Raw genomic sequence first — 23,417 nt, 5'->3', positions numbered from 1 at the left:
TGTTGTGTTGACAGTGTGTTTTCTCCCCTAACTGGGAAACAACTTCTTTGGCTCTCTGGGTAAGACAGCTTTTTGTGAGGGTTGGGATGTATAATGGAATTATTTTATTTTATTATTTTTGGGGAAATTTCATCAAAGTCTACTGGAGGACAATTTATTGTTAACTAAGACAAAATAACTTCAAACTACATTTTTCCAGTACAATTTAGGTTACGCAAATCCCCTTATTGTTCGGGATACCTTTAAATGTACCTTCAGAGGTCATTCAATTCCATATTCATCAATAATAAAAAAGCAGTTTCTGTCTAAAGAGACAAGACTAACAAGGGAAATCCATGAACTAATAGTACAGGTAGATGGCATTAAAAACTACAGAGATACAAACATGTTAGAGGAAAAACAAAAACAACTGGAGGAACTTATTCCAGAAACATCTAATGTAATCTATTACAAAAAAATGGGATGGAATATGGAGAAAAATGCACCAAATTCTTCCTGAATCTCCAACACTGGAACACTACCAAAAAGACTTTGCAGAAACCCGTTATCTAGGATTCTTCAAATTATATTTTAAAAGAGGAAACTAAATATTTTAGGCAGATGTTTTCTTTTCCGTCTCATCCTCACCTTCTGAATGAGAATTTTCCAAATAATTCACATTTTTGAAAAATCAGTGTGAAGGCCAAATTCCAGAGTAATAACGTTTTGAGGCTATTAGATCCTTTCAGTCTGGAAAAACCCCAGGGCTTGATGGTATACTGGTAGAGGTATATCAAGCCTTTTTTGATACAGTTGAAGTCGGACGTTTACATATAGTACAGCTTAGCCAAATACATTTAAACTCAGTTTTCACAATTCCTGACCATTAATCCTTGAAAACATTCCCTGTCTTAGGTCAGTTAGGACTAGAGAGAATGATTTATATTATTTCATCACATTCCCAGTGGGTCAGAAGCTTACATACACTCAATTAGTTTTTGGTAGCATTGCCTTTAAATTGTTTAACTTGGGTCAAACATTTCAGGTAGCCTTCCACAAGCTTCCCACAATTATTTGGGTGAGTTTTGGCCCCTTCGTCCTTACTGAGCTGGAGTAACAGAGTCAGATTTGTAGGCCTGCTTGCTCGCAAACGCTTTTTCAGTTATGCCCACAAATTTTGTATAGAATTTGTGTCAGGGCTTTGTGATGGCATCTCCAATATCTTGACTTTGTTGTCCTTAAGCCATGTTGCCACAACTTTGGAAGTATGCTTGGGGTCATTGTCCATTTGGAAGACTCATTTGTGACCAAGCTTTAACTTCATGACTGATGTCTTGAGATGTTGCTTCAATATATCCACAAGTTTCCTTCTTCATGATGCCATCAATTTTGTGAAGTGCACCAGTCACTCCTGCAGCAAAGCACTCCCACAACATGATGCTGCCACCCCCGTGCTTCACGGTTGAGATGGTGTTCTTCGGCTTGCAAGCCTCCCCCTTTTTCCTCCAAACATAACAATGGTCATTATGGCCAAACAGTTCTATTTTTGTTTCATCAGACCAGAGGACATTTCTCCAAAAAGTACAATCTTTGTCCCCATGTGCAGTTGCAAACAGTAGTCTGGCTTTTTTATGGCAGTTTTGGAGCAGTGGCTTCTTCCTTGCTGAGTGGCCTTTCAGGTTATGTCGATATAGGACTCATTTTACTGTGGATATAGATACTTTTGTACCTGTTTCCTCCAGCATCTTCACAGGGTCCTTTGCTGTTGTTCTGGGATTGATTTGCACTTTTCGCACCAAAGTACGTTCATCTCTAGGAGACAGAATGCGTCTCCTTCCTGAGCGGTATGATGGCTGCGTGGTCCCATGGTGTTTATACTTGCGTACTATTGTTTGTACAGATGAACATGGTACCTTCAGGCGTTTCGAAATTGCTCCCAAGGATGAAGCAGACTTGTGGAGGTCTACAATTTATTTTCTGAGGTCTTGGCTGATTTCTTTTGATTTTCCCATGATATCAAGCAAAGAGGCACTGAGTTTGAAGGTAGGCCTGGAAATACATCCACAGGTACACCTCCAATTGACTCAAATGGTGAAGCTTCTAAAGCCATGACATCTGGAATTTTCCAAGCTGTTTAAAGGCACAGTCAACTTAGTGTATGTAAACTTCTGACCCACTGGATTTGTGATATAGTGAATTATAAGTGAAATAATCTGTTGGTAAACAATTGTTGGAAAAATTACTTGTGTCATACACAAAGTAGATGTCCTAACTGACTTGCCAAACATATAGTTTGATAACAAGAAAGTTGTGGAGTGGTTGAAAAACTAGTTTTAATGACTCCAACCTAAGTGTATGTAAACTTCCGACTTCAATTCTATACTCATGACTCCATTATTAGCTTATTTTAACAACTTCTAAAGAAATGGTAGTCTGTCAGGTACTCAGCAGGAAGGTCTGATTTCGCTATTATTAAATCAATACCCAGATGGCAAATATAAAGATCTATTCTATCTAAAAAACTAGAGGCCTCTTACACTTCAATGTTGTGATGGAAAAATACCAGTGAAATTTATAGCACACAGAATTAAAAAGGTTTTACCAGGTATTGTTCATCCTAATCAGACAGCTTTTTTGCATGGATGATTCATTGGAGATAATATAAGACAACTACTAGAAATAATAGAACAACATGAAACAGCTAAGAAGTCAGGCCTGGTATTTATAGCGTTTTTTGAAAAGTAAGACTGGATTTTATTTATAAATGCCTGGATTTCTTCAATTTCGAGAGTCTCTTATAAAATGGGTAAAAGTGATATATAGCAACCCCACGTGTAAAATAGTAAATAGCGACTACTTCTCAGAGAGTTTTGAATTGTTAAGAGGAGTTTAACATGGGTGTCCGCTGTCACCATTTCTATTCGTTATGGCCATTAAAATGCTAACTTAAAATCAGATCAAATAACAACATTATAGAGGATTAGAAATGCAAGGCTTAAAAACAAAGGTGTCCATGTATGCCAATGACTCAAGTTTTATATTACCCTGCAGTTTACCTATAAAATGAGCTGCCAGTGAAGTAGACATACTTGGTATTGGTGTTTGGTGTTTGGTATTTTATTAGGATCCCCAATAGCTGTTGTAAAAGCAGCAGATCCTCTTCCTGGGGTCCACACAAAACACGAAACATAATACAGAATGACATAATACAGAACATTAATAGACAAGAACAGCTCAAGGACAGAACTACATAAAATAATGTAAAGGCACATTTAGCCTACCTATCAATGCATAAGCACAAACTATCCAGGTCAAATAGGGGAGAATTGTGCTGCGAGGTGTTGCTTTATCTGTTTTTGAAATCAGGTTCGCGGTTTATTTGAGCAATATGAGATATTCATTTCACAAAATATATACGTGAGCTCTCCACAATGAATTTCACTAGAAAACTAGTAAAAATAGACAAGATCCTGCAACCATGGAGAGGTAGATACCTGCACTGATTAACTCCTTAGTCATATCTCAGTTTAGTCACTTACTTATGGCAATGCCTACTCCTGATGATTCATTTTCAAATCAGATGAGCAAAAAATATTTTGCTTTATTGGGATGCTAAACCAGACAAGATAAAGCGTGCCTATCTATATAATGAATATGAGCTGGGTGGAATGAGATTATTAAATATTAAAGCGCTAAACCTCTCTCTAAAACCTTCACTTATTCAAAAGTTTTACTTGAACCCTAAATGGTTCTCAAGTAGATTACTAAGAAAAGCTCATCCTTTGTTTAAAAATGGCCTTTTTGCCTTTGTGTAGATTGCCATGTCTCATTTTGGATTAATTGAAATTAAAAACCTTTTTCAAAAGTATCGCTCTTTTTCAAACAAGCATTGCAAAGCTGGTTACAATTTCAATTGCATCCCCTTGAAAAGATAGAACAAACATTTCAACACATATTATTAAGGCTAAACTCAAATGTGCTGGTTGATAAAATACCTTCATTTAAGGAAAATATGTTTGAAAAGGGTTCAAGACTTTGTGCTTTTCAGCTAAGATTATTGTACAGAATTCTAGCCAACAACAAAATGTTGAATATTTGGACCATACAATCATCCCAGCTCTGCAAATTTTTCCAACAGACCATTTGTTGTGGTATTGCCCTCAGGTAGTCTGTTATTGGTCTCATGTTTAGGAATGACTGAAAAATCATAACATTAATCTAAAATTGACCCTAGAAATAGCATTGTTGGGAGATCTGGAGAGACCTGGTCAATCAATTACCAATACTCTTATTTATCTTTATCAGTATTTATCTTCAACTTGCATTCTGTGGATTCTAATCGATTAGATAGATTCAAATCGTATGTTAAACATCACAGCATAGTTGAAGATATATGGTGTGTAGAAATCCGAAGTGGGTGGCCAGTAGAGATAGGTGCGATGGGCTGACACTAGCTGAGGGTTGGGATGTGTAATGGAATTATTTTATTTTATTATGATTTATTATGATTTTTCTCCGAGGGGAGGGGGGACTGTGGGGGGGGGTCTCAGATGGTTGAGGGGCAGGTCTCGGGGAACTGTGGGGGGGATCTTGGAGGGCTGGTGGCCTTATGGTTGGGAGCTTGGGCACGTGGCTTATAATTCGCTGTTTCAGGTCCCCGTTTTTGACCTTGTGGGAGATCTGTCGGCGTGCCCTTGAGTTGCTCCTGTGGGTCGCTCTGGATGGTAGTCTGTTAGGTGACTGAATGTCATGTAAATGTTGAGCGGCTTCACTGCAAGTAGATTGTATTTTTTCATATTCAATAAAACATAAAAAATGTAACTAAAAAAGACTTTACTTTTAGGTTACCTACATAAGGACATCTTTACACATTCATAAACCATACATAACACATTCATAGGCAGTACATAACACATTCATAAGCAGCACATAACACATTCATAAGCAGCACATAACACATTCATAAGCAGCACATAACACATTCATAAGCAGTACATAACACATTCATTGGCAGTACATAACACATTCATAGGCAGTACATAACACATTCATATGCAGCACATACCACATTCATAAGCAGCACATAACACATTCATAGGCAGTACATAACACATTCATAAGAAGTACTTAACACATTCATAGGCAGTACATAATAATTACTGAAATGTATATGAATAAATAAATACAATTGTATATTAAGAGCGGTAATGCTTTAGTTGAACGGTACCCGTACATGACATGTTCATAAGCTGTACATAACATGTTCATAAGCTGTACATAACATGTTCATAAGCATTAAACTGGCCAATGTTTACGTTGACTGGCCGTCTCCCTCATCCATAGGCCTGCTGTATAGGACATGCAGCTAATTTCAGCTTTCCTATCAATCATCATTGTGGAAGAGAGAAGTGTTTGTGTGTGTGTGATTTTCAGTACATCACTATGGCAATACAGAAAGTTAGTGTATAGAGTAGCGACACTAGACCAATTACTGTACTGTTAGCGTGGAACATGGCCCAATCGAACCACACATCAACAAAGTTTCCCCCCCCCTGGCCTGTCAGCTTATTCGCATGCGAAGATGATGGCTGATTGTTGATGGCTGACAGGCAGTACAATGAACAGAAATCAATCTCATTTTCCAACAAAATATCAGCTAAAGTGCAAAACAATTTCCAAATGTTTTTGGAAATAAGAGAATGTTGACAATCAACATTCACTTCAAATCAGCAAAGCATATGAGAATGTCAAACAGTTCCCACAGCAGATCACCATGACTGAAGTGGTAGCAGGGAAGACTGTGGCAAGCGCTGAAAGAATCAAGGTGAGTGACATTCTACTCAAACGTAGCTTTAGTAGGGTGGTCGGAACTCTGCTCTACACAGTCTTTCTATGGGGAGCGCTGCTCAAAGCACTGAGTGCAATTTGTCAGTTTTGCAGTTTTAAAGTTTGTCAGTTTGTCAGTTTTAAACTCTCTGTAAAACTTAATACGGATCACAAAAGCACAATCTTTCTGGATTTTTTAGAAATGGTAATACTGTTTTAAAAGTACATATCAACCACAATACTATATTTGTATGTTTCCTGTTCTTTATCTCCCTGACGACCCTTTCAGAAAAAAATCACAATCTCAAATATTTTGAAGACAAGAAATATCTATCCTCAAATGGAAAGCGATTGATCAGCTTTGAATATATATCTATTTTTTTTGAGAGAGAGAGAGTAGGAATGGGAGGTGCATCTCGTGTTGATAACAAGCCCCAAGCCTGATGGAGAGGAGAGGTGTGAGTGACTGAGTGAGTGAGTGAGTGAGTGAGTGAGTGAGTGAGTGAGTGAGTGAGTGAGTGAATGTGTGAGTGGATTATGACAGAGCTGTTTAGCACTTTAGATGTTTCGAATTGTTTTTGTATTACATATTCTGCTTAAAATCACCCAAAACCTTTTTACTGCTTTATATGAAATTACCTTGAAAAAAAACATCGCAAAATGTATCGCAGAATTTCAAAAAAGCCGCCGCAAAATCAAGCATTTTTGGTTGCAGAAATCACAAAAACAAATTGCGAAATCCTGGAGGGACTGTGTTATGCATCTAACTAAACAGCTGTACGGTTGTATGTGTCACTTGGCCTAAACTTTGAAATTCTTTTAATCAGATTTTTTTTCAATGTATTACATTTGTATGATGTTTGAATGTTTAACAAGTATGAACGTATGCTGTTTTTGACATCTCAATATTCCTCTATTCTGATGACATAAAGTATTACCTTATTTAATTTGAAAGAAAAGTAAGGATTCATTTAAAGACAATACTGAACGTCATCATAATTGTGCAGTTTTTAATAAAGGCAAATATTCGTTATTTCTGTCTCTTGTGTTTCATTATAAACCCTGTTTCTGTGATGTTTTCTTTTATAATAAAATCAAATTTATTTATAAAGCCCTTCTTACATCAGTTGATATCTCAAAGTGCTGTACAGAAACCCAGCCTAAAACACCAAACAGCAATGCAGGTGTAGAAGCACGGTGCCTAGGAAAAACTCCATAGAAAGGCCAAAACCTAGGAAGAAACCTAGAGAGGAACCAGGCTATGAGGGGTGGCCAGTCCTCTTCTGGCTGTGCCGGGTGGAGATTATAACAGAACATGGCCAAGATGTTCAAATGTTCATAAATGACCAGCATGGTCAAATAATAATAATCACAGTAGTTGTCGAGGGTGCAGCAAGTCAGCACCTCAGGAGTAAATGTCAGTTGGCTTTTCATAGCCGATCATTAAGAGTATCTCTACCGCTCCTGCGGTCTCTAGAGAGTTGAAAACAGCAGGTCTGGGACAGGTAGCACAGGTCAGGGTTCCATAGCCGCAGGCAGAACAGTTGAAACTGGAGCAGCAGCACGGCCAGGTGGACTGGGGACAGCAAGGAGTCATCATGCCAGGTAGTCCTGAGGCATGGTCCTAGGGCTCAGGTCCTCCGAGAGAGAGAAAGAAATAGAGAAAGAGGAGAATTAGAGAGAGCATACTTAAATTCACACAGGGCACCGGATAAGACAGGAGAAGTACTCCAGATATAACAAACTGACCCTAGCCCCCCGACACAAAAACTACTGCAGCATAAATACTGGAGGCTGAGACAGGAGGGATCAGGAGACACTGTTGCCCCATCCGATGATACCCCCGGACAGGGCCAAACAGGAAGGATATAACCCCACCCACTTTGCCAAAGCACAGCCCCCACACCACTAGAGGGATATTTTCAACCACCAACTTACCATCCTGAGACAAGGCCAAGTATAGCCCACAAGGATCTCCGCCACGGCACAACCCAAGGGGGGGCGCCAACCCAGACAGGAAGATCACGTCATTGACTCAACCCACTCAAGTAACGCACCCCTCCTAGGGACGGCATGGAAGAGAACTAGTAAGCCAGTGACTCAGCCCCTGTAATAGGGTTAGAGGCAGAGAATCCCAGTGGAGAGAGGGGAACCGGCCAGGCAGAGACAGCAAGGGCGGTTCGTTGCTCCAGAGCCTTTCCATTCACCTTCACACTCCTGGGCCAGACTACACTCAATCATATGACCCACTGAAGAGATGAGTCTTCAGTAAAGACTTAAAAGTTGAGACCGAGTCTGCGTCTCTCACATGGGTAGGCAGACCATTCCATAAAAATGGAGATCTATAGGAGAAAACCCTGCCTCCAGCTGTTTGCTAGAAATTCCAGGGACAATTAGGAGGCCTGCGTCTTGTGACCGTAGCGTACGTGTAGGTATGTACGGCAGGACCAAATCGGAAAGATAGGTAGGAGCAAGCCCATGTAATGCTTTGTAGGTTAGCAGTAAAACCTTGAAATCAGCCCTTGCCTTAACAGGAAGCCAGTGTAGGGAGGCTAGCACTGGAGTAATATAATCACATTTTTTGGTTCTAGTCAGGATTCTAGCAGCCGTATTTAGCACTAACTGAAGTTTATTTAGTGTTCTATCTGGGTAGCCGGAAAGTAGGCCATTGCAGTAGTCTAACCTAGAAGTAACAAAAGCATAGATTAATTTTTCTGCATAATTTTTGGACAGAAAGTTTCTGATTTTTGCAATGTTACGTAGATGGAAAAAAGCTGTCCTTGAAACAGTCTTGATATGTTCGTCAAAAGAGAGATCAGGGTCCAGAGTAATGCCGAGGTCCTTCACAGTTTTATTTGAGACGACTTTACAACCATCAAGATTAATTGTCAGATTCAACAGAAGATCTCTTTGTTTCTTGGGACCTAGAACAAGCATCTCTGTTTTGTCCGAGTTTAAAAGTAGAACGTTTTCAGCCATCCACTTCCTTATGTCTGAAACACAGGCTTCTAGCGAGGGCAATTTTGGGGCTTCACCATGTTTCATTGAAATGTACAGCTGTGTGTCATCCGCATAGCAGTGAAAGTTAACCTCAAGTAGAAGAATCTTGAGGACCAAACAGGGAAGTAACAAGTATTTATGAGTCTATATTGGTATGATATGATTATGTTTAATAGACTAGGTTAGATGCTACAATAGGACGGCTGTGTACTGGTACTGTACGACAACCTGGTTCCTAGCACAGCAATTTAACTTCTTCTGGCTGCAAGCCCGACGTCGGTACACTTATGACAACAGCCAGCTCAAGTGCAGGGCGCGAAATTCAAAATATATATATTTTTTAAATATTTAACTTTCACACATTAACAAGTCCAATACAGCATATGAAAGGTACACATCTTGTGAATCCAGCCAACATGTCCGATTTTTAAAATGTTTTACAGGGAAGACACAATATGTAAATCTATTAGCTAACCACGTTAGCAAAAGACACCACTTTTTTTACTCCATCAGTTTTTTACTCCATCAGTAGCTATCACAAATTCGACCAAATAAAGATATAAATAGCCACTAACCATGAAACAACTTCATCAGATGACAGTCTGATAACATATTTATTGTATAGCATATGTTTTGTTAGAAAAATGTGCATATTTCAGGTATAAATCATAGTTTACATTGCAGCTACAGTCAGAAATTGCACCGAAAGCAGCCATAATAATTACAGGCACCAACGTCAAATACCTAAATACTCATCATAAAACATTTCTGAAAAATACATAGTGTACAGCAAATGAAAGACAGGCATCTTGTGATTCCAGCCAATATTTCCGATTTCTTAAGTGTTTTACAGCGGAAAAAAAATGTAGCGTTATATTAGCTTAGCACAATAGCCAGAAACACTTGGGCGCCGGCGACTACGACAGATATATGAAATAACATCATAAAATGGGTCTTACTTTTGCTGATCTTTCATCAGAATGTTGGACAAGGTGTCCTTTGTCCAGAACAGTCGTTGTTTGGATTCAGAACGGCAACTTTCCCTCTTCATTTAGCAAGCGCGCTAGCCGGGTGGCACGACACTCTCCATGTCAACAAACGGAAGAGAACGGAACACGGCAAAACTCCCGAAAAAATTTCAATAATCTGATGAAACTATATTGAAAAAACATACTTTACGATGATATGGTGACATGTATCAAATAAAATCAAAGCCGGAGATTGTAGTCGCCTATAACGGCAGCTAAACAAAAGACAACCCCACTGTCCAGCTCGCGCTCTTCAGAGTACCGAAAATGGGGGACACGTCATTCCAAGATGATGTGTTCTATCTCAGACCAAGATAATCACCTCATTTCTTCTCTCACAGCCTCTTGACACCCAGAGGAAGGTGTATGACGTGCATGTATACTAATAGGTCTTGTGCCCATTTATAGGCAGGAAGAAGAACAGAGCATCGATTTCAGACTTTCCACTTCCTGGTCAGGAAATGTGCTGCAGAATGAGTTCTGTTTCACTCAGAGAAATAATTCAAACGGTTTTAGAAACTAGATAGTGTTTTCTATCCAATAGTAATAATAATATGCATATTGTACGAGCAAGAATTGAGTACGAGGCCGTTTGAAATGGACACCTTTTATCTGGCTACTCAATACTGCCCCTTGCAGCCCAAACACTCATTGTGTACTGCGTTGTCATATTGCATTTCCCATATCTATAAAACACAATACTTTGTCCGCTATCTAAAATAGGAAACAACCTCCACCTATTTTGTCCAGTTGTATCAAAGTAAAGATATCAACTATTTGAAATGAACCAAATTGGGACAAACTGTACACATTTTGTTTGATGTGTTTATAAATCATTTGTGGAATGATTTATAATGAGTTGGACAGTTCCTCTCTCGGTGATTTGGTACATGGTGCTGTTGTTTTACTTACACCCCACCTGCAACCTATAACACCGCGGCCCAAACCCAGCTATGATTCATGGGAAAGTGGCCAGTAAACTCCTGGCTAGACGACAGTGGAGGTCAGACACACACACACACACACACACACACACACACACACACACACACACACACACACACACACACACACACACACACACACACACACACACACACACACACACACACACACACACACACACACACACTATTTAGACACACACACACATGCAATTTCTACACACACATGCACATATACACACACACACATACATATATACACACACACACAGACACACACACACACACACACACACACACACACACACACACACACACACACACACACACTATTTAGACACACACACACATGCAATTTCTACACACACACACACACATACACATATACACACACACACATACATATATACACACACACACATGACCTATTGCTTTTCCCTAGCATGTATTTTCAGATTAGATAGCGGACGAGGAATGATCGAGATACATATCTTCTGACTCAGGTCGAAGATTTTAACCAAACTCAATATACATGTAGTTGACTTAGTTTCCGCCGGTTCCAGAGCCCCATGTGGACTTTAAGGAATCTGTGAGATGTATCCTTGGGGTCCTGCTCACCTCTCTGATAGTGTTGTGTCTGGTTGTCATGGGACCTCTCCCACAAGACAGGATGTCTAGCTACTGGACCACCAACCAGGAGGGCAACGCCGGGCGCAAACTGCTCTGCCCTACAGAGACACACACCATCGATACAAAAGTTCCAACAAACACTAACACACATTATGGATACAAAGATAGTTGCACACACACACACACATACCATTGTGTAACCTGGAGAGCGGAGACGAAGTCAAGTGTATGGAGCTGTATTGTCACGACTTCGACCGAGGCAGGCTCTCCTTCCCGTGCGGGTGGCGTTCGGCGGTCGTCGTCACCGGCCTATTAGCTGCCACTGATCCTTTTCTCCCCCTCCCTATGTGGTTATTGGGTTCACCTGTGGTGTATTAGGGTTAATTAGTTTGGCTTATTAGTCAGCCGGCCCGCACGTTTCTTTGTGCGGGATTGTTTGTTTGTAAGTAGTGGTGTTGGTTGTGTGCAACGTGTTTTCTGGACTGTGTTCCTTTCCCCCCCCCGTGTCTGGGGTTGGTTATATAGTACACCCAGTGTGTTAATAGGGTGGACTAGTTGGTCCGTGTTCATTAAAGAACATTCTGTATTGGCACCTGCTGTTTCCTGCGTGTTGACTCCACACTCCGACACCCAGGCCTTACATGTATGCTGTCGTCCCCAGGACCATCAGTCTGGCAGCGCTTTGTGACTGTCCTGTGCAGCCCACTGGAGGGACAGGTAGGGGAAAACACAACCAGATACACACACACACACACACACGTACACACACACACACACACACAACTCATATGACCCCAGACTGTGAGAGATATTTCACAACCGAAAATGTTATACAGCTGTTCCGCATTAGGAAAAAGCTCTAAAAATACCCTGGTTTTGGAGGAGAGGAGAGAGTGAGTGATAGTATATCATTCCTCCTGTCCAAACGAACAGAACTCCAGACATCAGAACAGAGGTCATACAGAGGTCATGGTTCTCTCAGGGGAGAAAAAAAGACAACAAGAAATAAATAAATACTGTAACACTCTAGCTAGAAACTCACACACATGCACGTACACACACGTACACACGTGTACACACACACACACACACACACACACACACACACACACACACACACACACACACACACACACACACACACACACACACACACACACACACACACACACATACACACACACACATACACACAGACTCCAGAACCAATTCTAGCACCAACTCCAGGAGGTCGTCACTCAAAGAGTGACACTTACATTTACATTTACATTTAAGTCATTTAGCAGACGCTCTTATCCAGAGCGACTTACAAATTGGTGCATTCACCTTATGATATCCAGTGGAACAACCACTTTACAATAGTGCATCTAAATATTTTAAGGGGGGGGGGGGGGGGTTAGAAGGATTACTTTATCCTATCCTAGGTATTCCTTAAAGAGGTGGGGTTTCAGGTGTCTCCGGAAGGTGGTGATTGACTCCGCTGACCTGGCGTCGTGAGGGAGTTTGTTCCACCATTGGGGTGCCAGAGCAGCGAACAGTTTTGACTGGGCTGAGCGGGAACTGTACTTCCTCAGAGGTAGGGAGGCGAGCAGGCCAGAGGTGGATGAACGCAGTGCCCTTGTTTGGGTGTAGGGCCTGATCAGAGCCTGAAGGTACGGAGGTGCCGTTCCCCTCACAGCTCCGTAGGCAAGCACCATGGTCTTGTAGCGGATGCGAGCTTCAACTGGAAGCCAGTGGAGAGAGCGGAGGAGCGGGGTGACGTGAGAGAACTTGGGAAGGTTGAACACCAGACGGGCTGCGGCGTTCTGGATGAGTTGTAGGGATTTAATGGCACAGGCAGGGAGCCCAGCCAACAGCGAGTTGCAGTAATCCAGACGGGAGATGACAAGTGCCTGGATTAGGACCTGCGCCGCTTCCTGTGTGAGGCAGGGTCGTACTCTGCGAATGTTGTAGAGCATGAACCTACAGGAACGGGCCACCGCCTTGATGTTAGTTGAGAACGACAGGGTGTTGTCCAGGATCACGCCAAGGTTCTTAGCGCTCTGGGAGGAGGACACAATGGAGTTGTCAACCGTGATGGCGAGATCATGGAACGGGCAGTCCTTCCCCGGGAGGAAGAGCAGCTCCGTCTTGCCGAGGTTCAGCTTGAGGTGGTGATCCGTCATCCACACTGATATGTCTGCCAGACATGCAGAGATGCGATTCGCCACCTGGTTATCAGAAGGGGGATAGGAGAAGATTAATTGTGTGTCGTCTGCATAGCAATGATAGGAGAGACCATGTGAGGTTATGACAGAGCCAACATATATACAGCTCAGTGCACAGTGCATGTCAGCTAGGCTTTAAGGAAACTATTATAGTGAAATAGAGGGAGGGATAGGCCTGGGATAGCTCTTCTCCTGCCCCTTGGCTTTCTCTTTAAAAACAGGGAGGGATAGGCCTGGGATAGCTCTTCTTCTTGATTTTCCTTTAAGTAGAGTGAGGGACAGGCCTGGGATAGCTCTTGTTCTTGATTTTCCTTTAAGTAGAGTGAGGGACAGGCCTGGGATAGTTCTTCTTCTGCCCCTTGGCTTTCCCTTTAAAAGCAGGGAGGGATAGGTCTGGGATAGCCCTTCTCTCTTTTCTTTCCCCATGAAAGCCATCTGAAGATTAAGTAATTAAAGCCTTGGCTTGGTTGAGCTAGACAGTCTTACATGCACACATCACACACACACACACACACACACACACACACACACACACACACACACACACACACACACACACACACACACACACACACACACACACACACACACACACACACACACACACACACATTGACTAGTAGGAGATGAACACTTGAGAGTGGCGCCCTCTGTTGACTGGGGTGTGAAGGGATGAATGAATCAATTATGTTTTATTGTCCGTCAAGAGGAGATTCTTTCCACAGTTTACAACAGCGTCACATGTATGACAGACAGCATCATTGGTCTTTCCAGATATAGCTGACCTGTAGAACACAACTCAGTTCTGCAGATCATTGTAGCCTGCTATTCTCTCCACTCCTCCTCTTTCTAACCAAGTACTCTGTCTCTCTCTCTCTCTCTCTCTCTCTCTCTCTCTCTCTCTCTCTCTCTCTCTCTCTCTCTCTCTCTCTCTCTCTCACTCTCTCACTCTCTATCTCACTCTCTCTCTCTCACTCTCTCACTCTCTCTCTCACTCTCTCTCTCTCTCACTCTCTCTCTCACTCTCTCTCTCACTCTCTCTCACTCTCTCACTCACTCACTGTGTCACACCCTGATCTGTTTCACCTGTACTTGTGATAGTCTCCACCCCCCTACAGGTGTCGAACATCTTCCACATTATTCCCTGTGTATTTATACCTGTGTTCTCAGTTTGTCAGTTGCCAGTTCATCTTGTTTGTCAAGCCAACCAGCGCTTTTGTTCTCAGCTCCTGCTTTTCCCAGTCTCTCTTTTTCACGGCCTCCTGGTTTTGACCAATGCCTGTCCTGACCCTGAGCCCGCCTGTCTGACCACACTGCCTTCCCCTGAGCCTGCCTGCCGACCGGTGCCTTTGCCCCCTTCTGAATTGTTTGACCTCTACCTACCTTGATCCTGAGCCTGCCTGCCGTCCGAGCCTATGCCGCTAGGCAGAGCTGGGCTGTCGCCAGCAGAACGGCCATACAGGATCGACACAAAGAGTTGTCTGTATTGCAGGACTCTTGGTCATTTCGTGTCCTCTTGTCCTGAAAAAAAAACAGGCTCACCGGTAGGAGCGAGTACTCTGGTGGGCCATATAGAGAATGTTCCTGCTTCCCTTGCTCGCACCCCTTTTCATGCCATTCTGCTGTGGGGAGACCAGTCCAATCACATTGAATCTGGGGCCGACGAGAGCTTTTTGGACGATACCCTGGCGTCCGATGAACTTCCCCACTTAGCCCCTCTCCATTCCCATGGACGTTAGAGTGCTGGACAAGCGCTCTATAGGCCGAGTCACCCACAACACCACTCCCATCAACCTACGTGTGTCAGGGACACAGCAAGGCTATCCAGTTCCTGCTCATCAAGTCCCCTCAGATTCCCATGGTATTGAGATTCTCCTGGCTCCAGCGACACAATCCCCTCATTAACTGGTCTACTGGTGCCATCATGGGCTGGATCCCGTTCTGCTACGCCCATTGCCTGAAGTCAGCACAACCTGCCCTGGGACATCCTCCTGGGTGCTCGGAAGGTGCCCCAGACCTCTCCGCAAATCCCTCTCAGAATGCCAGGATCGGGCCACTTCGCTCACGCCGCAATGATCTTATGACAGAGGGATTGACCTTCTCCCTAGCACGACTCCACCCTGGGGTCGACTGTACTCTCTGTCAGCCCAGAGACCAAGGCGATGGAGACCTACATTGGGGAGTCCCTTGCTGCAGGATTCATCCGTCCTTCATCTTCTCCCGCCGGTGCATGATTCTTCTGTGTGGAGAAAAAGTTCAAGAACCTGTGCCCGTGCATCGACTACCGTGGTCTCAATGACATACCGGTGAAGAACCGCTACCCGCTACCTCTCATCTCCTCAGTCTTCGAGCCGCTCCAGGTGGCCACCGAGTTTTCCAAGCTGGATCTACAGAACGCCTACCACCTGGTGCAGATACGGGAAGGGGACGAGTGGAAGACCACCTTCCACATGGCCAGCGGCCACTACAAGTATTTGGTCATGCCATTTGGCCTTACCAATGCCCCTGCTTTGTTCCAGGTTCTGGTCAACAATGTTCTCCGTGACATGTTGAACCAGTTCATCTATGTCTACTTAGATGACATCCTCATCTTCTCCCGTTCCACCCAAGAACATGTGCTCCACGTCCGACATGTTCTCTAATACTAGTTCCATCGTTCCACCATCCCTTTTCTGGGTCATGGATCATGGGAAGGTGAGAGCTGTGGTGGAATGGTCCCAGCCTACTTCCAGGGTGCAGCTGCAAAACTTCCTAGGGTTCACCAACTTCTATCGCCGCTTCATCCGGGTTAACAGTACCCTGGCTTCCCCCCTGTCCCCCCGGCACGCAACTGGGGTGTAAGGGAAACAGGTCCGGGAGGCACAGCGGTCTCAGCCAAACCCTGGGGTGGGGTTTGTGCCTGACTCTGTCCGCTCTGCAGTCCTGGAGTGGTCCATTCCTCCAGGCTTGCCTGCCTCCTGGGCTCCCGTCGGACCCTGGCCTTCGTGCAACAACGCTTTTGGTGGCCTACGATGGTTCCGGATGTCGCCGCGTTTGCCAGCGCGGTCTGTGCTCAGAATAAGACAACTCGGCTAGCTCCAGCTGTTCTTCTGCAACTACTGCCTGTCCCTCACCGTCCCTGGTCCCACATATCCCTGTATTTCGTCACGGGTCTCCCCCCGTCGGAGGGCAACACATCTTCCAGATCCATGGACTGCCTGTGGACATGATCTCCGACCAGGGCCCTCAGTTCTCGTCCCGGTTCTGGAAGGCGTTCTGCGCCCTCATTGGGTCGTCAGCCAGCCAGTCCTCTGGGTTCCACCCCCAGTCCAATGGCCAGTCGGAGCGAGCCAACCAGGATCTTGAGACTACTCTGCACTGCCTGGTCTCTGCAGACCCCACCTCCTGGAGCCAGAGGTTGGTGTGGGTCGAGGACGCCCGCAACACCCTTCCCTGCTCTGCACGGGCCTATGAGTGTTCCCTGGGGTATCAGTCCCCGCTCTTTCCCGAGCAGGTGGAAGAGTTCGGTGTACCTTCTGCCCAGATGTTTGCCCGCCGCTGTCGCCATACCTTGAGAGGAGCCCTATCGGCCCTCCTCAAGACCACCTCCAGGTATCAACGACAAGTGGATTGCCATCGGACCCCGGCTCCCCAGTATCGTCTCGGGCAGAAGGTATGGCTATCCACCTGGGATCTGCCCCTCCGAGTGGAATCCCGCAAACTCTCCCCCTGGTTTATTGACCCATTTCCAATCACCAAGATTATTAGCTCATCTGCTGTTCGTCTTCGTCTTCTTTTGCCCCTTACCCGTCGTATACATCCCGCCTTTCATGTGTCTAGACTCAAACTTATGTCTCACAGCTCTTTGTCTCCTGTTTTCTTCTCAGCTCCTGCTATTCCCAGCCTCTCTTTTCCCGCTCTCCTGGTTTTAACCCTTGCCTGTCCTGACTCTGAGCCCGCCTGTCTGACCACTCTGCCTGCCCCTGACAATGAGCCTGCCTGCGAACCGGTACCTTTGTCCCCTTCTGGATTGTTTGACCTCTGCCTTCCCTGACCCTGAGCCTGACTGCCATCCGGTACCGTTGCCCCACCTCTGGTTTACTGACCTCTGCCTTCCCTGACCCTGAGCCTGACTGCCATCCGGTACCGTTGCCCCACCTCTGGTTTACTGACCCCTGCCTGCCTTGACCTGTCTATTGCCTGCCCCTCTTGGAATATTAAACTATTGTCAATTCGACGTGTCTGCATCTGGGTCTTACCTTGATTCCTGATACTCTGTCTCTCTCGTTCTTGGTCTCTCTGAATTCAATTAAATTTGTTTTATCGGCATAACGTAACAATGTACACGACCATTCAAAAGTTTGGGGTCACTTAGAAATGCCAACGTGCTATTGGAACACATTGGTTGCTGATAATGGGCCTCTGTACGCCTATGTAGATATTGCATAAAAAATGTGCTGTTTCCAGCCACAATAGTCATTTTCAACATTTCTACACTGTATTTCTGATCAATTTGTTATTTTAATGGACATAAAATATGCTTTTCTTTCAAAAACAAGGACATTTCTAAGTGACCACAAACCTTTCAACGGTAGTGTGCATATTGCCAAAGCTTATTTTGGATATTTACAATATTAACATAATTAAAATAATAATAATCAATATTGTCAACGGGACAACATTAACCTTTTACGGGGGCAGCCCGACACCGGTACACTTATGACAACATCCAGCTCAAAGTGCAGGGCGCGAAATTCAAAATCTATTTTTTTAAAATATTTAACTTTCACACATTAACAAGTCCAAGACACCAGATGAAAGGTGCACATCTTGTGAATCAAGCCAACATGTCCGATTTTTAAAATGTTTTACAGGGAAGACAAAATATGTAAATCTATTAGCTAACCACGTTAGCAAAAGACACAACTTTTCTAACTCCATCAGTTTCTTACTCCATCAGGTGCTATCACAAATTCGACCAAATAAAGATATAAATAGCCACTAACCAAGAAACAAATTCATCAGATGACAGTCTGATAACATATTTATTGTATAGCATATGTTTTGTTCGAAAAATTTGCATATTTCATGTATAAACCATAGTTTACATTTCAGCTACAATCCGAAATTGCACCGAAAGCAGCCATAATATTTACAGACACCAACGTCAAATAGCTAATTACTCATCATAAAACATTTCTGAAAAATACATAGTCTGCAGCAATTGAAAGACAGGCATCTTGTGATTCCAAACAATATTTCCGATTTATTAAATGTTTTACAGCGAAAACAAAATGTATCGCTATATTAGCGTAGCTACAATAGACAGACACAATTGGGCGCCCACGGCCAGTTCACATGCACGACAGATATATGAAATAACATCATAAAATGGGTCTTACTTTTGCTGATCTTTCATCAGAATGTTGAAGAAGGTGTCCTCTGTCCAGATGAGTCGTTGTTTCGATTCAGAATGGCAAATGTCCCTCTTCAATTAGCATTGGCACTAGCCGATAGCATAAATTTCCCCAACGTAAACACAGTCAGAGGACGGAACACGGCAAAACTCCCGAATAAAGTTTCAATAATCTGATTAAACTATATTGAAAAAACATACATTACGATGATATGGTCACATGTATCAAAAAAAATTCGAGCCGGAGATGTTAGCCGTTCGTTACGAAGGCAAAACAGAAGTCAGTCCCACTTCCTTCAGAGTACCGGAAGTGGACGGTCAAGTCAAAGAAATAGTTTTTTTTCCACCACAGAACAAGATGAGCACAAAAATTTCTTCTCTGACATCCTCTTTACACCAATAGGAAGGCGTATAGAGTGTCAGCAGACTCCTAAGTGTCAAGACCATGTATAGGCATCAAGTTGAAAAGAGCATTGATTTCTGACATTTCACTTCCTGGTCAGGAAAAGTGCTGCAGAAGGACTTCTGTTTCACTCAGAGAAATAATTCCAACTGTTTTAGAAACTAGAAAGTGTTTTCTATCCAAAAAGAATAATAATATTCATATTGTACGAGCAAGATTTGAGTAGGAGGCCGTTTGAAATGGGCACGATTTCACTGGCTACTCAACACTTTGCCTTGCAGCCATAAGAAGTTAACAACACTAACCATTGAACAATAACAATATAGAGGACATGTGCAGGTTGGTTGGTCTGTCAGACACTGTCCCTCATCTTACGGCATGCAGCAATGTAGAGCGCTGCCAACCCACAGCTCTATGCATACTTCCCCAACAGGACAGGTAGCCTATCCTCATCAGTGAGATCTTTGAAACCTTGAATATGGGTTTCAAATTTGGGGAAATGACACTGTAATTGTTTTATATTTTTAACATTTTGTCAGGAAATGCAGCTCTGTCTTAGGTTCCGTTGTGGGGCAGTGGTTGCACAGACTTTCCTCTACAAGGAGCTAGGTTTTCCTGTGTCTACCCTTCTCAATGGCAAGGCTGTGCTGACTGAGCCTGTACTTTTCTAAGGTTTTGATCAGTAACCGTGGTCAAATAGTTGTACTGTCGATTTAGGGACAGATAACACTACATTTTACTTTGTGTTTGTGCATTTGTTTCCCAATAAGCAATATAGTTTTGTTTTGACTGTGTTGAATTTGGTTTATTCTGATTGATTGGATGTTCTGGTCCTGAGAATTCAGTGTGTTAGTAGAACAGATTTGTGAAATCAGCACCCAGGACCAGCTGAATGAGGGGACTCTTTTCTTTGCTAAGCTTTCTCTCTCTCTCTCTCTCTCTCTCGTTCTTGGTCTCTCTCTCTCTGTTTCTTTCTCTCGTTCTTGGTTTCTCTCTCTTGTTCTTGCTCTCTCTCTTTCTCTCTCTCTCTCTCGTTCTTGCTCTCTCTCTCTCTCTCTCGTTCTTGGTCTCTCTCTCTGTTTCTTTCTCTCGGTCTTGGTTTCTCTCTCTTGTTCTTGCTCTCTCTCTCTCTCTCCCTCTCGTTCTTGCTCTCTCTCTATCTCTCGTTCTTGCTCTCTCTCTCGTTCTTGGTCTCTCTCTCTGTTTCTTTCTCTCGTTCTTGGTTTCTCTCTCTTGTTCTTGCTCTCTCTCTCTCGTTCTTGCTCTCTCTCTCTCTCTCTCTCTCTCGTTCTTGGTCTCTCTCTCTCTCTCTCTCTCTCTCTCGTTCTTGCTTTTTCTCTCTCTCTCGTTCTTGGTTTCTCTCTCTTGTTCTTGCTCTCTCTCTCTCTCTCTCTCTCTCTCGTTCTTGCTCTCTCTCTCTCTCTCTCTCTCTCTCGTTCTTGCTCTCTCTCTCTCGTTCTTGCTCTCTCTCTCTCTCGTTCTTGGTCTCTCTCTCTCTGTTTCTTTCTCTCGTTCTTGCTCTCTCTCTCTCTCTCGTTCTTGCTCTCTCTCTCTCTCGTTCTTGGTCTCTCTCTCTGTTTCTTTATCTCGTTCTTGGTTTCTCTCTCTTGTTCTTGCTCTCTCTCTCTCTCTCTCGTTCTTGCTCTCTCTCTCTCTCGTTCTTGCTCTCTCTCTCTCTCTCGTTCTTGGTCTCTCTCTCTCTCTCGTTCTTGCTCTCTCTCTCTCTCGTTCTTGCTCTCTCTCTCTCTCTCTCGTTCTTGCTTTCTCTCTCTCTCTCGTTCTTGGTTTCTCTCTCTTGTTCTTGCTCTCTCTCTCTCTCTCGTTCTTGCTCTCTCTCTCTCTCTCTCTCTCTCTCTCTCTCTCTCTCTCTCTCTCTCTCTCTCTCTCTCTCTCTCTCTCTCTCTCTCTCTCTCTCGTTCTTGCTCTCTCTCTCTCTCTCGTTCTTGGTCTCTCTCTCTCTCGTTCTTGGTCTCTCTCTCTCTCTCTCTCTCTCTCGTTCTTGGTCTCTCTCTCTCTCTCTCGTTCTTGGTCTCTCTCTCTCTCTCTCTCTCTCTCTCTCTCTCTCTCTCTCTCTCGTTCTTGCTCTCTCTCTCTCTCTCTCTCTCGTTCTTGCTCTCTCTCTCTCTCTCTTGTTCTTGCTTTCTCTCTCGTTCTTGCTCTCTCTCTCTCTCGTTCTTGGTCTCTCTCTCTCTCTCTCTCATTCTTGCTCTCTCTCTCTCTCGTTCTTGGTCTCTCTCTCTCTCGTTCTTGCTCTCTCTCTCTCTCTCTCTCTCTCTCTCGTTCTTGCTCTCTCTCTCTCTCTCGTTCTCGCTCTCTCTCTCGTTCTTGGTCTCTCTCTCTCGTTCTTGGTCTCTCAATTCAATTCAATTCAATTTCAATTCAATTGACTTTATTGACATGGCAAGTTCGTTATTACTTACATTGTCAAAGTATACATATCGAAAATAAAAATCAAATATATATGTATATATATACAAAATATATATATATTTATATATAAATAAATGGTGGGACCAACAGCAATAATAACAGTAGTAGTGGACATGGGATTACCATTAACAACAACTACAACAACAATATTAATCAGAACAACAATAAATTAAAGCAACAGTAGTAGACCAGTGTTAATATGACTTGAGAAGACATATGACCTGGTATGAAAGACAAAACAAAACTAAGCTAAATGGGAAATATTATCAACATTACTTTGCATTTTTCACTGGCTGTCCCTCAGGTTGTGGCAGGAGGACACATATTTGGCTGCCAAAACTGCACATTTTGGCTTTTCACCCAATAAATATTTGATTTTTTCTTCATCTTTTATAGTTTCAAATTCTTTGTATTGAGTTATAATTTTGGGAAAGAAATATGCTCTTAGGTCTGAGTATTTGTCACAGTGTAGTAGGAAATGCACCTCTGTCTCTACCTCTCCTCTGGAGCAGAGTGAGCACAGCCTGTCCTCTCTGGGCAGCCAGGTTTGTCTGTGACGACCGGTCTCTATAGCCAGACGGTGCTCACTGAGTCTGTACCTAGTCAATGTTTTCCTCAGTTTTCTATCAGTCACAGTGGTCAGATAGTCTGCCACCATGTACTGTCTGTTTAGAGCCAAATAGCATTGAAGTTTACTTTGATTTTTTGTGGTGTCTTTCCAATAGGTTATATATTTTTCTTTTTGTTTTGTGATGATTTGGTTGGGCCAGATTTTCTGAGGGCTGTCCCGAGGCTCTATGGGGTTGGTTTGGGTTGGTGAACTGAGCCTCAGAACCAGCTGGCTGAGGGGACTCTTCTCTGGTTTCATCTCTTGACATTGTAGAGCTGTGTGATGGAATGTTTTAGGGTCACTTGTTTTTAGATGGTTGTAAAATTTGATGGCTCTTTTTTCTATTCGAATGAGGAGGGGGTATTGGCCCAATTCTGCCCTACATGCGTTATTTGGAGTTTTTCTTTGTACTTGCAATACAGTCTTGCAAAACTCTGCATGCAATATTTCAGTTGGATGTTTGTCCCATTTAGTAAATTCATTATTAGAGAGTGGACCCCATACTTCACTGCCATATAGAGCAATTGGTTCTATAACTGATTGAAAAATTTTGAGCCAGATTCTAATTGGAATTTCAATTTTGATGTTCCTTTTAATGGCATAAAATGCTCTTCTTGCTTTGTCTCTCAGCTCATTCACAGCCATGTGAAAGCTACCTGTGTTGCTCATATTTAGTCCTAGATATGTGTAGTTTTTGGTGTGTTCTAATAGAACTGTGTCCAAATAGAATTTATATTTGTCATCCTTATTTCCCGACCTTTTTTGGAATATCATTATATTTGTTTTTTTTAGGTTAACGGTCAGAGCCCAGGTCTGACAGAACCTGTGAAGACGATCTAGGTGCTGCTGTAACCCCTCTTTAGTGGGAGACAGCAGCACCAGGTCATCTGCGTACAGCAGACACTTGATTTCAGTGTTGTGTAGGGTGATACCAGGTGCTGCCGATTCTTCTAATGTTTTTGCCA

Source organism: Salvelinus namaycush, chromosome 13, assembly GCF_016432855.1.
Source record: "Salvelinus namaycush isolate Seneca chromosome 13, SaNama_1.0, whole genome shotgun sequence".
NCBI classification, from domain to species: domain Eukaryota; kingdom Metazoa; phylum Chordata; class Actinopteri; order Salmoniformes; family Salmonidae; genus Salvelinus; species Salvelinus namaycush.
The sequence above is the reverse complement of the archived record's forward strand: the minus strand, read 5'-3'. Positions refer to the sequence as shown.